The sequence below is a fragment of the Sus scrofa genome, chromosome 13 (assembly GCF_054392235.1).
Source record: "Sus scrofa isolate SSC_HxYL_T2T_F1_AM1 chromosome 13, Sscrofa_HxYL_maternal_Yorkshire_Landrace_v2.0, whole genome shotgun sequence".
Classification (NCBI taxonomy): Eukaryota; Metazoa; Chordata; class Mammalia; order Artiodactyla; family Suidae; genus Sus; species Sus scrofa.
Genome location: NC_139395.1, coordinates 111,948,600 through 111,966,521, shown reverse-complemented (window position 1 = coordinate 111,966,521; position 17,922 = coordinate 111,948,600). Strand labels below are relative to the sequence as shown.

The 17,922-nt window shown below is 39.6% G+C and overlaps 1 protein-coding gene across 26 annotated transcripts in view; it reads left to right on the top strand.

Moving 5' to 3' along the window:
* The window catches only part of VEPH1 (ventricular zone expressed PH domain containing 1), a 364,411-nt gene that overhangs the window by 147,643 nt on the left and 198,846 nt on the right, over window positions 1-17,922 (top strand). The window lies entirely within an intron of this gene.

Genomic DNA, 17,922 nt, shown 5'->3' with positions numbered 1-17,922 from the left:
GATGTTTAGGACATGATATAGTTAATTAAGGAGTTTTAATTTTGTCCTATAGGCTGTAAGGAGTCAGGGTGAGGTTTTTACATATTAGGATATGATTAGAATCCATGTTTCAAGAAGCTCACTCTGGCCCCAGTGCAGAGAACATCTCAGAGGCAGACTGGAGTCAGGTCAAATGAAAGAACAGAAAAATGTCCACAGATATTGACCCCTAGAAAACTATTGATGATTGTGGTGAGTTGAGCTGCCAGTGGTATGGCTGGTCATGAAACAGGATGCCTGTGATTGAAAGGAGAGAGTGGATACAGTTTAAAAAAAAATCTGGTCCTTTCAAGAAGTTTGTGGAAAAAAATAAAGAAGACTATTCAAGATTGAGGGAGGGATTCTATTTTATTATTATTTTTTATATAATGATTTTTCCCATTATAGCTGATTTACAGTATTCTGTCAATTTCCTACTGTACAGCATAGTGACCCAGTTACACATACATGTATTCGTTCTTTTTTCTCACATTATTATGCTCCATCATAAGTGACCAGACATAGATCCCAGTGCTACACAGCAGGATCTCATTGCTAATCCATTCCAAAGGCAATAGTCTGCATCTATTAACCTCAAGCACCCCATCCATCCCACTCCCTCCCCTTCCCCCTTGGCAACCACAAGTCTATTCTCCAAGTCCAAGATTTTCTTTTCTGTGGAAAGGTTCATTTGTGCCGTATATTAGATTCCAGATATAAGTAATATCATATAGTATTTGCCTTTCTCTTTCTGACTTACTTCACTCAGAATGAGAGTCTCTAGTTGCATCATATGTTACTGAAAATGGCATTATTTAATTCTTTTTTATGGCTGAGTAGTATTCCATTGTGTATATATAACACGTCATCCTATTTTATTTTGCTACATTTATTTTATTCAGGTAGACTTTTAAAGGCACAATTTAAATTACAGCAAGAGTATACATTCATGCAGCTACCAGCACAGTAAAGTCATAGAACATTTACACCATCCCCCAAAGTTTTTTGTGGATGTGAAGGCACATCCCTTCACTGTGAAGGGACTTCCCTTCAGTCACTTCTCCTAAACTCAGGCAAATATCTGCTTTGCTTTTAGTTATCATAAGTTAAATTTGCCTGATTTTTGAGATCATTCTTGTTTCCACTTTTTTCTCCTCTTTATTGCTGAGTGGTATTCTATTGTATGGATATACCATAATTTGTTTACACATTCACCAACTGATGGACATTTGAGCTATGTTAAGTTGAATGGGGTGTTCTTTAAATGTCAGACCAACTTGATTGATGGTGTTCATGTCTTCCACGGCATTTCTGATTTTCTGCTTCTTTCTTTCATCCATTACTGAGAAAGGAGTGTTGAAATATCAAACTGATTGTGTACTTTTTTTGTTCCTATCTCTCAGTTATATCAGTTTGTTTCATGTGTTTTGTGTGCCTGTTTTGGGGTAACCATAGTTAGGATTCTTATGCCCTCTTGGTGAATCAACCCCTTTAACATTATGAACTCTATCTCTGAGGGTAAGTTTTCTTCTCATACTATTGTAACACTTCAGCTTTTTCATGATCAATTTTTTATGGAGTGTTTTTTTTTTTCTATCCCTTTACTTTTAACCTGTATCTTTATATTTAAAATGTATTTCTTTTACATAGCATATCGCTCTTGCTTTTTTTGGCCATACTAGCAATATTTACCTTTTAATTGTAGTGATTGCTATTCGCATTTAATGCAGTTATCAATGTAGTTGGTTAAAAATCTATCTCACAACTTATTTTCTCTTCATATCTTTGTTTCTTTTCTTTTTTGCTTCCATTCTTCTGTAATATCCAAGTACTCTTAAACATTTTTTTCTTGCTTTTTATTAAATTGTTGCTCTAGAGTATGCAGGTACATATTTAATTTATTACAGTTATCTTCAGGTAATATACCACTTCACTTACAACATAAGAACCTCAGAGCAGTATATATCTATTCCTTCCCATTCTTTGTGCCACTTTTGTCATTTATTTTTATTCTATGTATGTATTAAATCCCAGCATATTTTTTATTATTTTTGTTTTAAATAGTTATCTTTTAGCGAAACTAAAAATGATTTATTAAATATCTTTTATGTTTCCCAGCATATTTACCATTCCTGGCACTGCTTATTGCCTTATGCAGATCAGGGTCACCATTTGGTATCATTTTCCTTCCACCTGAAGAACTTCCTGTAACATTTCTTTTAGTGAAAGACTGATGGCAACAGATTTTCTCAGCTTATGTTTGTCCTCAAAGTCTTTATTTTGACATTACTTTTGAAAGATATTTTTGCTGGATATTAACTCTGAATTGACAGAGTTTAAAGAACTTTAATAATGTTATTCCATTGTCTTGGACTACATCATTTCTGTGGAGAAGTCTGTGATTTTTTAAAATTATAATTGATTTACAGTGTTGTGCCAATTCTTCTGTACACAAAGTGGCATATACAACACACACACACACACACACACACACACACACACCTTCCTTTATACATACATATATATATATATATATGGAAAAAGATACACACACTTCCTTTTCTTATGTTAACTTCCATTATGGTCTATCCCAAGAGGTTAGCTATAGTTTCTTGTGCTTTACAGTAGGACCTCATTGCTTATCCATTCTAAATATAATAGTTTGCATCTACTAACCCCTAACTCCCAGTCCATCACACTCCCTTCTCCTCCCCCTTGGCACCATAAGTCTGTTCTATATATCTGTGAGTTTGTTTCTGTTTATAGATAGGTTCATTTGTGCCATATCTTAGATTCTACATATAAGTTATATCATATAGTATTTGTCTTTATGACTTACTTCACTAGTATGATAATTTATGATTTTATCTATGTTGCTGCAGATGACATTATTTTGTTCTTTTTTATGGCTGAGTAGTATTCCATTGTGTATATGTACCACATCTACTTGATTCATTCATCTGTCAATGGGTATTTAGGTTGTTTCCATGTCTCAGCTATTGTGAACAGTGCTGCAGTCAAGACAGGGGTACATGTATCTTTTTGAATGAAAGTTTTGCCTGGATATACGCCCAGGAGTGGGATTGCTAGATCATATGGTAGTTCTATGTTTACTTTTCTGAGGAACCTCCATACTGCTTTCCATAGTGGTTGTATCAATTTACATTCCCATCTACAGTGTAGGAGCATTCCCTTTGCTCAAACTTTCTCCAGCATTTGTTATTTGTAGTCTTACTGATTATGGCCATTCTGACAGGTATGACATGGCACCTCATTGTAGTTTTGATTTGCAATTCTCTAACAATTAGTGATGTTGAGCATTTTTTATGTGCCTACTGCCCATCTGTATGTCTTTTTTTGAGAAATGATTTTGCTACATTTTGAATAGGAAGTCACTTCAAAAGTTTTATGACCTTTAGAAGTTACAGAGTACTTTCAAATTCATCATCTCATTTAACTTTCCTAATTATCCTATGAGATAAGAAGGGCAGTTATCACTATTCCTATTTTACAGAAGAAGAAACAAAGGCTCAGAGACTGGTAAATCTCTTCCCAAGGTTACGCAAAAACTGGATGATTAAAGACGGACTCAAATTCCAGATCCTATGCATTGAAAGGTATTCAGTTCTGGAGAACAGGTAGGGCCCATTTGAGAATAGCATCAGATTTTATGAGTTTTGGACATAGTAATGCATATCATTTGCAGTCTAAATAGGATTCCAAAAACACAAGAAGCCATCTTGGCAAACTAGTGAGCACCTAGTCACAAGGGTCTGCTTTATGTCCAGCATAGCACAGAGTATAGAGGTCCTAAGAGACGAAAAACAAAAATAAGACATGGAACACCATTTGTCAAGGGGTTCAGAGTCATAGCAGGTGAAGGGGGTTTCATTGGAGATGTACAGCCAGGGAACTGAAGAATGTCTTCCAAAGAAGGTGAAATTTAAATTCATTCTATATTCACTGAGTAGCATCCATGTGCCAGGTATCTGTATAGGTACTAGATTAAGTTGCACAGGATGAATGAAAGCTCCCCAGATAGGGATTGAAAAGATACAGCAGATACAAAGGACACTCCTCAGAGTTCCCATTGTGGCTCAGTGATAATGAACCCAACTAGTATCCATGAGGATACAGGTTCAATCCCTGGCCTTGCTTAGTGGATTAAAGATCTGTGTTGCCATGAGCTATGGTATAGGTCACAGACGCAGCTGGGATCTAGTGATGCTGTGGCTGTGGTATATAGGCTGGCAACCCCTAGCCTGGGAACTACCATATGCAGCAGATGCGGCTCTAAAAAGCAGAAAAAGAGAGAGATAGAGAAAGAAAGGATACTCCTCATGTGCAAAGATTAGAGCTTAAGAGTGGGTAACTCAGACTAAAGAGGAGCAATTGGTTCAGCATGGATGGAGAAGGTTCATTAGTGGAGGCTGGGAGAGTAAACTGAAAGGTCAGAGGAAGATTCTCAGAGAAGAGAGGAGTTTTTCCGGTAAACATTGTGAAGGTTTGGAAAGATTTTAATCCAGGCAATGAACACAGCTCCCTACAGAATAATGAACAGATAGCAGGCCCTCAATAAATATTTCTTCATTAAAGGACTAGGTGGATTAGGAACTGTCTGATGTGGTGGAACTCTGACTGGGTTTGGCTGGAGCTGCAGGCTGGCAAGAGAGTGGCCAGTATGCTGATCTTGGAGCCATAACAATAGGCTGCCTCCATGGTGAGGGAGGCCTGGGCTAAGTCAGAGCTGGGGAACCTAAGAAGTCAGGAGAGATCACTATAGTCAGAGAGCTTGGAATTATGAAGAATTGATTAGTGGTGAGAGGTAGGGTGAGTTGAAGGGGAGGAGAGTGAGTAAAAACCCAGAGATATCATGCTTGAGTGACTGCATACATGTGAAAGAAGATACTGATAACCAAGAAAAGACTAGCAGGCGGGGAGCCCATTCAGGAGGGCCTCTTGGCCCACTCCACAGAGAATATTTTCTGGCCAATATGATCATCAAAGTCAGCAATAGCTATTCATCTGAGGAAGACAGATGACAAGTTCCCCTTTCTCTCAACATCATAATTTTGTTGAACATATAACAAATCTGTTGTTGCCTAGTTGGATGTGTAGTATAGATGCCTGTATATGAAGGATTCTAACTTGGTACTATTGACATTTAGGCTAGATGATTCTTGTTTATGGGAAGGTCTCTACATTCTAGAATATTTATCAGCCTCACTGGCCTCTACACACCAGATGTTAGTAGCAACCCTCCCCCTCAGTTGTGACAAGTAAAAATGTCTCCAGACATTGCTAAATGTCCCTTTAGAGTCAAAAATCACCCCCCAGCTGAGAACCATTGCTGTATACATACTCCATTCAAAAACCGCATTTTCACAGACCCATGACCTGCCTAGCAACAGCCTATACATGGCAGCATCCATGAAATCCAGAGCCAGCATCATGACAGGATTTTTCATCTTTGTGCAAGTACAGTGTCACTGCTGGCCAATTTTCATGGTGTGGTTTCAGAAATTTGATTTAGGGTTTCTACAACTGGGTTTCGGGGGAGCCACTTTATATTCTGTGCACAGCCAGCCTGCTCATTTCTTCTCAGAGATGACCAGCGTGTGCATCAGATGTGAAAGCTCAGGCATATATTTGAGCCAGAAATCTGTCTGTTCTCTCTTGCCTCTACACAGGCAAAGTTGAAAGAGGCCAGTTGACTCTCTGTGCGATTATATGTGTGAAAAAAGGTTTACATGAAGGAAAAGCAAGTTATACAAGGGTGTTCCAATAGGCATTCTGATAGGAAAAATTATCCTTAATAAGTATGCCCAATCCATTTAGCAGTAAACAATTTCCACATGAAAAGAAGAATTTAGGAGACACATAGGAGAAAAAAAAAATGAAGTCTCACTGTCAAAATGTTAGACTGCATTAGGAAAATGCATTTCTCCTCCCTTTATTGTTTTTCGGAGGAAAATAATTAAAGAAATAAAAGTCACCTTCACGTACCACCACCACCACCATTGCCATCACCTCAACCTCTTTCAGTGCAAAATACTTCCTTCACACATTTAAACTCTCCCTGTCAGTCTCCTTCTAATCGATTGTAATTATTCTGTGGGAACCTCAAAAGGCTGGTGTGGACAGCCAACCTTTTGTATTAACTGCTCATCCTCTCCGGGATGGTTGCTAAGGCTTCTCTCCCAACATCTTTTCTCTGAATAGCCTTCATTGTAACCATTTAGCTTCAGTAATTTTAATCTGTGCCCCACAAAGCAGAAAGGTCCACACTTTTGTCTAAAGCATCCAGCAAGCCTGATCCTTACAATTGAAAGGGAAATGAATAAGGGAAGAGAGCTTGAAAGCAAGTTAAAGATGATAAAATTCAAAACAGATGTCATCTAATTTACAAATTTGACACATAGCCCAGCAGGCCATATTTTAGACTTCAGGCCAAAATTACAAGACTATGAAAAGAAAAACAATTAGCATCTCAGAGAGAATGAAAAACTGAAGGAGACAGGAACCTCCTTCACACCAAATGAATTAATTGAGTGAGTTTTATTTGATGCACCAGGTAAGCACGCTTGTGCTTTTCTTGTTCCTATGTCTTAGGAAGAATGCTTATATCTAAATAATAAACCAACAGAAGCTAACTAACAGGAACAGCCAAGCAAAACATTTAGATATTGAAATTAATTCTGCAGAAGTAAAAGAAAGATAACAGCAATTGTGGGTTTAAGAAGAGAGGGTGTCAAGATAAGAGAAAAGGTCTATACCTTTCAAAACTGGAAAAGCCCTAAGTAGCCTGCTGGGTAGCCACTAACTATTGAACCATATGCTTGCCAGGACCCAGGGGAAGCTGGTGAAGGAGAGGGTAGCTCCTGACAACGGTGAGCTGACTGAGCAGTCGGTGGTGATTGGACTAGAAGATGCCTTTGTCAAAAGCATGCGGTGCCAGGGAGGCTGCTCTAATCCACTATCAGAACTGGGGACAGTTTGTCACAGGTGGTCTCAGTAGGAGGTTGAGCTCAGGCCCCAATTAGGGATGGAAGCATTGAAGGATGGAAATTGTGGAAAGAAAGCAGGGGTGGTGAGGAAAATAGAAGAAATGAGAAAAAGTAGGGAGAAAGGATAGCTAGGAAGAAGGCACAAGAGGAAAGCAGAGGGAGAGGAGAAGGGACACCTGACAGATCCCTAAGTCCCAGTCCTGGGGGTCACAGTTCACTCAGATCCAGTTTTCAAAGCCATCAAATTCATGAGGGGAGAAGTTACTTCTAAGAGAATTTTAGCACAAAGTGTGTGTTTTAAGTTTTCTTAAAACCTCCCCAGGTGCCTACAATATAATTAAATGGCATTGTCTCTGCAGTGACTCTGGTTCTGACTTTGGTACTTCCACATGTCTCAGGAGTGGCTGATCACTTAAAAAAAAAAAAAAGCAAAGCTTTCCCAAACCTCTGGCTTGGTTAAATGGGTGGTATGTTCTTTTGTTGTTTTGGTGGTGATGGTGGTAGTAATGGTGAGACTGTTTATTCTTCATTTTTAAGAATTAGGAGGTGAGGGGGAGATGATGAAAGGTAAAATATAGTCAAAACCAATTGTGTAGGTATAAATCTGATTTTGGTATACAAGTATCCCCCGCTTTTCGAAAGTTCACTGTAGCTTTTATAAAAGACCTATATTAGTAAGTCCTCTCAATTCCAGGATCCCCATGGATTCCAAAAGCCTTCTCAAGCTCCTCATATAAAATGGTGACTGCAGTTGGCCTCCCTATAGGCTAGTCTACATCCTTGATTTCAACCAGTAGCAGATTGAAATTTGAAATTCACTCTGCAGTTGGTAGACTCTGAGGATATGGAAAGAGGCATATGGAAGGCCGGCTGTATCTGCTTTCAAAAGTAACAGAGAGAAACCCAAAGAGGATTTTATCTTTACAAGAAAGGTAATAGCTTCTTTAACATACCATTTCAGTTTAGGAAAGTTTTCATAAGAATGCTATGAAAGTGAGAGAAACCCATAAATGGAAAGGGATGGCACAGTGGAGGGAAGAAGATAAAACAACAGTATGTGGGGGAGAATGAAGGGGAAATAGAAAAAGGAGATTATGTTCACACGAGAATGACTCTAGAACATCTACCTTCCTTGGAGTCACCCCAGAGTTTTGGTTTATCCTAAATTTCATGCTGCATTGCACATCAAAGGAATGGATAACAGGGGAGAATGGGGCATTTGAGTCAGTGTGTGTCCAGAATATATAGCAAAGCAGTATGGCCACAAAGACCCTTCTCCAACTATGAGACCCTTTGCAACTTGTCATTCCAGAGTTACCATCTTGACATCTGGGAGTCACATCAGAACCCGACCCTGGAGTGATACACAGACCCTGCAGGCATGGCCCAAGAGCTCCAGAATTATGGCTCTTGATGACTTTTTACTGAGTCCACAACCAAAACTGCAGAGAACAGGGAGCCAGATTCTTCTCTCCAACTTCTCAGAGAAGGCTGTGTCTCCAAGTCTGATGAAACTTTTTACCAACTCCTACCACATGCCATGTTCAGTGCTAGGAGCTTTCACTATGTTATATTGTTACATCCTCACAATAATGAAGTCTTTTATTATATATGAAGATTAAAGAGGCTTCATATTAAAGCGTAATGGAGAAAACCTTGTGGATGGGCAAGAGCAAAGTAAAGTTCTCTAATTCCTACTCACCTCTGGGTTTCATGTTAATTCTTAGAGGGGCAATAGTGTAAATGCCCAGAAATCATCAGCTCATAAATTTTTTCATTTCTTCCTTTAGTTTAGTCCAGTGGATCTCAAACTTTAGTGTGGACAAGATTTATACTGTTCACAGTACTTCATTAATAATTCAAAGGAATTTTAAAGGAATATCAAGGGCGATTTGCCTATTCTTCCCCAAAGTTATATCCCACTCATCTTTAATATTTACCTTCTAGAATGCCTTCTTTGTGCCTCTCTTCCACTGCAGGCTGCCCTTCTCCAGAACTCTGGTTTGGTTCCCCTTCCCCAGGAAGTCTTCTCATGCCCACCCAAACCCACGGTGACCTTCTCTTGTTTAACCTACTACAACTCATATTGCCTCTCCACAGCCCCAGTCCTGCCCTGAAGTGCTGGGTATCTTTCTGTGTTCCTCTCAAACTTGAGAGAGCTCATATCCAGAACCTATGCCCCACAGAAGGAAAATAGAGTCTTACAAGTACTCATAAGAACTCCCACATTTTTTAGGCAAGACATGTTTATACAAAGAGAACTTGATTCTTTGAGAACAACTGTTGGCTCAGAAAATGTACATAAGGAAGTTCAGGACCATAATTAAAAGCAGCTGATGTTCTGGTCAGCATTGCCCCCTGCTTAGGAAAAGCTGAATGCACTTTCACCCCACCAAGGTAACCAGAGTTTTCATAAAGAATATGTGTATCTCTTCAACTTCAGGAGATCTATGGTGGTCACTTGTGTAAAAAGAAAATCAGAACAACCATTTGTGGCAGTAACTGTGGTTCTTGTTACTCCTCTAAGTGTAGGGAAGGAAGGGCTTCAGTTTTTTGCCCCTCTTCTTACTGAAGAAGTTAAGTCTCACATGTGGTACCATTTATGCTCCATCTGCTATTCATTTACTCCACCATTTGTCCTTCCTTAGAGCAGCGTTTATAGTGATGTGAAGGTCTGTAAAGTTATTTCAGGAATTCGTTTATCAGCAAGAGAGGTAGGTAGGAGACATCATTATCAGCTTTGGAGCCGATGAAGCAGGCCCAGGGAGTGTGAGGCCCCAGAAGGGCTGGCTCTGGACCAAGGGGATGGAGATGGGGGCCAACTCTGCCAGGAGTGTGAGCAATGCAATTACATTTTCGCCAGGGGGACTAGGCCCCTTTTCTATAACATAGCAGTGTTCAAAACACAAGATACACAAAAAAGAAAATGGCTTTTCATCAAGCTCCTATGGCTTGGCTCCCCCTTTCAAACAAGACAGGGAACAGAAAAAACTGGAGGAAAGGAAAACCTGTGCTGTAGGAGAAGAGGTAAGAAGGACTTGACCTTCGTCAGCCCCTCAAGAGAAGGGCAACAACTGAGTGTAAAGCAGTTTTACTTGACTCTGATGACCTAGCTATTTTGCTATTTTGGTTCCCCCAAAGCTTCCTGTTCCTTTTTGGTATCCATCATAACTGAACTCTGAATTTGCTGTTTACATGCCATTTGAGCACAATTGGTAGAATGGGCAGACTAGATGAGGAGCGTATCAAAAAGGATAACTTAACCATGTCCCTGCTTTTCCAGTGCCGTGGTGATGGTGGGGATGTCTTAACATTTTCCTTCTCCAGGCCCAGTTGTTGCATTTTCATGGTGGATACTCTCCCCTCAGTCCTTATCACTGGCCTCTGCTACCTGCTTATGTTCCCAGACAATGAAGTTAGCCTAGAAAAGGAGTGTGTTGTCTCTACAATTCCCATTCCTGATCCAAAGTGTTCTCATGACATTACTATTTTGCATCTTTACACTCTCTTACAGTTGACAAAGTGCTTTTGTAACTTGTACCACATCCAGATGACAATTTACTAGGATCTGGCAGCCTTCTGCTAAGGCTGCTGCTCACCTGGTCTGCCCATTCTAGCCTTGGGAATCTTGACTAATGATTTGGGGTCATTCTGAACCAGTATCTGTCAGAGGCAAAAGGTGCCTTTACCTAAGATTTGATAAAGACCCCAGAAGGCCTGAGAGGGGGCAACAAAGCTATGGAATGTGAGGAAACTGCATGCACTTTACCATATTCCAACTCTAAATAATACCTGGCTTATTGCTTAAGTCTCACCTCACTACAGAATTAGCATAACACTCAGAAGCCTTGCTTGACCAAGAGAAAGTGTCTCCGCCTGGTGTGCTTTGGATTCTGTTCTTTCAGTGCCTGGGTTCTTGCTTCTCAAATTTGAATGTGAATGTACCACCAGGGCACCTAGGGATTGGGTTAAAGTGCACACTCTGATTTAACGGGTCTAGGGTGGAGGCAGAGATTCTGCATCTCCAAGAACCTCCAAGGTTATACTGATTTTGCTGGGACAGCAGCCTTACTTGGAGCAGCAAGGGCAGAGGCTTTAACGCTTTCTTGCTGATCATTTTCCATGACCCATTCTCTCCCTCTCATATTGGTTGGATGAAAATGAACAAATGATTGAGCATCTGTATTAGAAAGTTTACTTCCTCATATCAGAGCTTTTAAACTTTGGTTCTATTTGTAGAGAATTCTCTCTCCATGTCTGCAGTTGCTCATAATTCATACTCGAAGTACAGAGTTTTTTCGTTTGTTTCTTATAATGCGTTTTTTTTTTCCATTATAGCTGGTTTACAGTGTTCTGTCAATTTTCTACTATACAGCAAGGTGACCCAGTAACACATACATGTATACATTCTTTTTTCTCACATTATCATGCTCCATCACAAGTGACCAGACATAGTTTCCATATACAGATTTTTTTTTTAAATCGACCATTTCCATGTTACAATCCTTATATGAGCACACAGTAGGGAGGTTCACTCTCCTGTAATCCACAGTCTTTAGGATGCTACAGAGGTAGGAGGCATTGTGTGGTCCTTCCTGGCTTAGAACAGGAGACTAAACCTTGTCTTCCAGGTTTGGTATCACCTGTACAAGTTGCCTTCTTTCAGTGTCAGATTTCACACTGGGCAGCAGCCACCTCGGGCTTTACTGTTTGATGTTTTTGTGCCCATTCTGTATGGGCTACACTATCACATCCATTGTCTTCTATAATGCTTTTAGCAATCTGGTGATGCAGTATCATTGATCCCATTCTTAGATGACAGAAACGAGAATTTGCCCATCACTAGTAAACGGGAGATTGGAGTCATTCATGAACCTAGGTTTTTTTCCCTGAAGGCCAAATTCAGTCTATTTCCCTACCATGCTTTCCTTTTTAAGCCCCTAAAAAGACTCTTATTGTGAGTGAAATAAACAAAGGAGTCATTTCATCTCAGCAAAATTCTACATCCTGATGCCCATGTAACTGGGCACCTGCTGGTCTCTGCTGTTGCCCACTGAGGCGGTCAAAGCAGAAGAGAGTACCAAGAATTTGGACTCAGCATTGCCCTTTCCCTGAGTATTTGTGTATAGCTCTTCCAAAGGCGTTACTCATTTCAGTCCCAAACCAGATGACAGCACTGTAGAGTTGGGGATCATCTCTGTCATTCTTATGATGACTGATGACCCAAGAAATTGCTGAAGAGTAGGGAACAGAATCCTAAGAATTTAAGACTCCTATGTGGATTTGAACCATTATGTTCTCCTACTTCTCTAACAAGCTCCACTCTGCAGGAGTACATATCCTGGACATGGATGGTTCCATAAGCCAAGCTCATCAAAAGTTAACAATATTTTTCTTTGATTTGTTTTTTCTGAGCCAGGAAGAGATTTATAGTCTCATTTCCCAGCTTGGTGAGAGCAATGAGCTACCCAAGGACCAGTTTGTTCTTAAGGGGAGTCCCGCTCACACAAGAGCGAGGTAGTTAGGCCTTCCCCTGCCCCTCCCTGGCATCCCTAGAGGTGCTTTTAAAAACTTTACCTTGGCAACAGACACCAGATTCTGTTCAGACTGGAAATCATCATAGCCTCTTGTAATGTGGTGTGTTGAGTTAAAGCCAAGTTAATATTTAGGGGATTATAGAACTCTGACAAAGAATTCTATAAAGTATCTCTGGAGTTAAAAAGTGACAAATGGAAAAGAAATACCACCCCCGCCCCATGTAAGCTAAAGCCCCTGGCCCCCACTTCCAGCCCATCCCCACAAGTAAATGCACATGGGACCAAACAGCTCCACTGGTACTTTTACATTTGTGATGCATTTCTTTGCTTCAAGAAAGAATCCAGAGTTTATCTCTGTAAAAGAACTTTGTTTTTGAACAAATTTTCTCCTATCTATTTATACTAAATTTAAAAATCATGAGGAGAAAAAATAAAGGAGCAGTGAATGTTTATTATAAACTCAAACTTCTTCTACCATTTTCTAACCTTTCAACCTATTGAAACCCAAACTTGTCCTAATTGCCTGCCAGCAAAATTCTGTGACAGGCCCTGGTGGATTGTTGGGCAGTGACAGAAAGTTCTCTCTGATGTGTCTTATGGCTTTGGCTGCCTTAGCAACTCTTCATTACCACTCCTATGCCGTGACTCCTGTGAAACACAAATCTCCAAATCATAAAAATAAGGAAGATTGTTTATAAGAGAAAGTCTTTGTGGTGAGAATCCTGCTCATCAGCAACTCTTATCAACCTCATATCTAGAGATCACTTTTCTGGCCCAGACATTTTATTGTTGCTTCTTGACTCTTATTTGGTCCTTTTACAAATCCCTCTTTTTATTCCTGCTCTTGCTTCTCTTCACATTTGATGTCTACCAAATGACACCCCTGCACCCCCCATGGACCAGGAGAAGTGGCCAGTGCTTGGTGAACGTCTGATAGACCTCTGAAGGGTTTTTTGTTGTTGTTGTGGATGCAGGATGCAGTATGATGTCAGAGATGTAGGTGACCTCAGTTCATTTATTCTGCAAACACATAATGTACCTTGTGAGTGTCAAGCACTGTGCCAGGCAAAGGGGAACAAGAATGAGCATTATAGGTCCATGCCCAAGCAGCATCAGGGATTTACCCAGGAATAGGGTAACAGATCAGACAAATAGAGATACAGGACATTAAGTTAAATTTCAGGTAAAGAACAAATAATTTTTTAGTATAAGGATAATCATTTTCGTATAGTACATTTTTTACTCAGTCCTACTAGAGTCATACCCATACTACAAAAAGCATTTGTTGTTTATCTGAAATTCAAGTTTGGCTGGGTGTCCTGTGTTTTACCTGGTAACCCTGCCCCAGAGGCCCCTGATCTAAATAACCCTCTTGGGTCGGTGAATGTCTAGGAATAACCCATAACTCCTCTCACACCCAGAGTCCCCTAAGAGGGCTTCCATAAGGCAGTCTGAGGGTGAAGGAAGGCATGCTCCCAGGTGCAAGAGCTCTGATTCACTCAAGCCCTGGTGCTTAATAGCCAGCACTTGGTAACTGGAGACAGAGCGGGGGAAGGGAGTTGAGTGACTGTCCTCTCCAGCATTCTCCAGGGGACATTAGTGCCCTCCAGGATATGTCTAGGCCACATCAGTGCCCTCCAAGATATGTCTTGGACAAGATATGTCTAGGCCACATTTCTACATTAACACATCACATATATAGGACAGAGGAATAATAGTAATAACAATTAATAATAATAAGATTTAGCATCTAGTGACTGCCTGTTTTGTGCTAGGAGCAGTGCTTCGTGCCAGTTCTGTCATCTTGGCTTCCCAACAAACCGTGTGAGTTAAGTGGAGTCATTATCTCCATTTTATAAATGGTGAAATTCATTTGAAGTGTTACAAGAAATAAAAGGTCTCCATTAGCAAGAAAAGTTTATTTTAAAAAAAGTCAGAAACTGATCCAATAAAATTATTGAAGGGGATTTATTATAATCATGTCAAATTAGAAGTTTTTTGAAGAAAATTTTATTATTTTAACTGTTGTTATAACCCAGAGCTTTACAGAGAAAGAAAAAACTAGTAAATTCATGAGAAACTATACCTCTGACAACTCATATGTTTTGAAATTTAAAAATTGGTATAATACTCAGAGTTCCTGTCATGGCTCAGTGGTTAGTGAACCCCACTAGCATCCATGAGGACGTGGGTTTGATCCCTGGCCTCGCTCAGTGGGTTAAGGATCCAGTGGTGTATGTCGCAGACATGGCTCGGATCCTGCATTCTTGTGGCTGTGGCATAGGTGGGCAGCTACAGCTCTGATTCGACCCCTAGCCTGAGAACCTCCATATGCAGTGGGTGCGGCCCTAAAAAGACAAAAAAAAAATTGTAGAATACTTAATATCCAGTATATACATATTGGAATGTACTTTGTACTTTACAAATTTTTAAGTTTTAATAATCCCAACTGTGGAAGTTTCTAAAATAAAGTTTATAAATTTCTCATCTTGAGAGGGTTCATCGAGTCTTTTAAAATTAACCTTTTTAATCATGATTTGCAAAATACCATCCAATGATGGTACTGTCTTAGTTTTGTTTATAATAGGAGTAAAAATTCAGCTTTTAGAATCTTCTGGCTAGACAATGTCAAAACATCCATCTGGTTTGTGGGCAGCCAGTATCTTATATGTGTTAGAAAGGGAAACATGTTCAAGATTAGCATTTATTCCCACATACTGGTTCTTTTTTTTCTCAGTGAATTTTATTACATTTATAGTTGTACAGTGATAATCACAACCAGATTTTATAACACTTCCATCCCAAACCCTCAACCTGTCTCATTTGGAAACCATAACTTTTTCAAAGTCTGTGAGTCAGTATCTCTTTTTTTTAGATTCTGCATGTAAGTGATGTTGGTGTCTCATTGTCTGACTGACTTCACTTAGTATGATAATTTCTAGGTCCATCCATGTTGCTGCAAATGCTGTTATTTCTTTCCTTTTAATGGCTGAGTAATATTCTATTGTGTGTGTGTACCACATATTCTTGATCCTCTCCTCTGTTGGTGGACATTTAGGAGCACTGCAATGAACATTGGCGTACATGTGTCTTTTCAATTTGTGGTTTTCTCTGGATAGATGCCCAGGAGTGGGATTGCTGGATCAAATGGTAATTCTATTTTTAGTTTTCTGAGGAATCTCCATACTATTTTCCACAGTGGTTGCACAAATTTACAATCCCACTAACAGTGTAATGGGGTTCCCTTTTCTCCTCATCTTCTCCAGCACTTATTGTTTGTAGATTTCTTGATGACAGCCATTCTGGCCAGTGTAAGGTGGTACCACATAGTGGTTTTGATTTGCATTTCTCTAATAATTAGTAATGTTGAATATCTTTTCATGTGTTTTTTGGCCATCTGTATGTCTTCTTTGGAGAATTGTCTGTTTAGATCTTCTGCCCATTTTTTGGTGGGGTTGTTTCTTTTTTTGGTATGGAGCTACAGAAGGTGTTCATAAATTTTGGAGATTACTCCCTAGTCAGTTGCTTCATTTGCAAACATTTTCTCCCATTCTTTGGGTTATCTTTTCATTTTGTTTAGGATTTCCTTTGCTGTGCATAAACTTTTAAGTTTAATGAAGTCCCATTTGTTTATTTTTGTTTTTATTGTTATTACTCTAGGAGGTGGACCTGAGATGTTGTTGCTGTGGTTTATGTTGGAGAGTGTTTTGTCTGTATTTTCCTATAAGAGTTTTCTAGTATCTAGCCTTATATATATAGGTCTTTAATCCATTTTGAGTTTGTTTTTGTGTATGGTGTTAGGGAGTGTTCTAATTTCATTCTTTTATATGTGGCTGACCTGTTTTCCCAGCACCACCTATTGAACAGTCTGTCTTTTCTCCAGTGTATATTCTTGCCTCCTTTGTCATAGATTAGTTGACTGTAGGTGCATGGGTTTAATTCTGGGCTTTTTTTTAATTTATTTTTTTTCCACTGTACAGCATGGGGACCAAGTTACACTTACATGTATACATTTTTCCCCACCCTTTGTTCTGTTGCAATATAAGTATCTAGACATAGTTCTCAATGCTACTCAGCAGGATCTCCTTGTAAATCCATTCTAAGTTGTATCCGATAACCTCAAGCTCCCCATCCCTCCCACTCCCTCCCTTTCACCCCAGGCAGCCACAAGTCTATTCTCCAAGTCCATGATTTTCTTTTCTGTGGAAATGTTCACTTGTGCTGGATATTAGATTCCAGTTATAAGTGATATCATATGGTATTTGTCTTTGTCTTTCTGGCTCATTTAACTCAGTGTGAGAGTCTCTAGTTCCATCCATGTTGCTGCAAATGGCATTATGTCATTCTTTTTTATGGCTGAGTAGTATTCCGTTGTGTATATATACCACCTCTTCCGAATCCAATCATCTGTCGATGGACATTTGGGTTGTTTCCATGTCTTGGCTATTGTGAATAGTGCTGCAATGAACGTGCAGGTGCATGTTTCTTTTTCAAGGAAACTTTTGTCCGGATAGATGCCCAAGAGTGGGATTGCGGGGTCATATGGAAGTTCTATGTATAGATTTCTAAGGTATCTCCAAACTATTCTCCATAGTGGCTGTACCAGTTGACATTCCCACCAGCAGTGCAGGAGGGTTCCCTTTTCTCCACAGCCCCTCCAGCACTTGTTATTTGTGGATTTATTAATGATGGCCATTCTGACTGGTGTGAGGTGGTATCTCATGGTAGTTTTGATTTGCATTTCTCTTATAATCAGCGATGTTGAGCATTTTTTCATGTGCTTGTTGGCCATCTGTATATCTTCCTTGGAGAATAGTCTATTCAGGTCTTTAGCCCACTTTTCCATTGGGTTTTTGGCTTTTTTGCTCTTGATTTGTATAAGTTGGTTATATATTCTAGAGATTAAGCCCTTGTCCGTTGCGTCATTTGAAACTACTTTCTCCCATTCTATAAGTTGTCTTTTTGTTGTTTTGGTTTCCTCTTCTGTGCAAAAGCTTTTCAGTTTGATTAGGTCCCATTGGTTTATTTTTGCTCTAATTTCTATTGCTTTGGGAGACTGACCTGAGAAAATATTCATGATGTTGATGTCAGAGAGTGTTTTGCCTATGTTCTCTTCTAGGAGTTTGATGGTGTCCTGTCTTGTATATAAGTCTTTCAGCCATTTGGAGTTTATTTTTGTGCATGGTGTGAGGGTGTGTTCTAGTTTCATTGCTTTGCATGCAGCTGTCCAGGTTTCCCAGCAATGCTTGCTGAATAGACTTTCCTTTTCCCATTTGATGTTCTTGCCTCCCTTGTCAAAGATTAATTGACCATAGGTGTCAGGGTTTATTTCCGGATTCTCTATTCTGTTCCATTGGTCT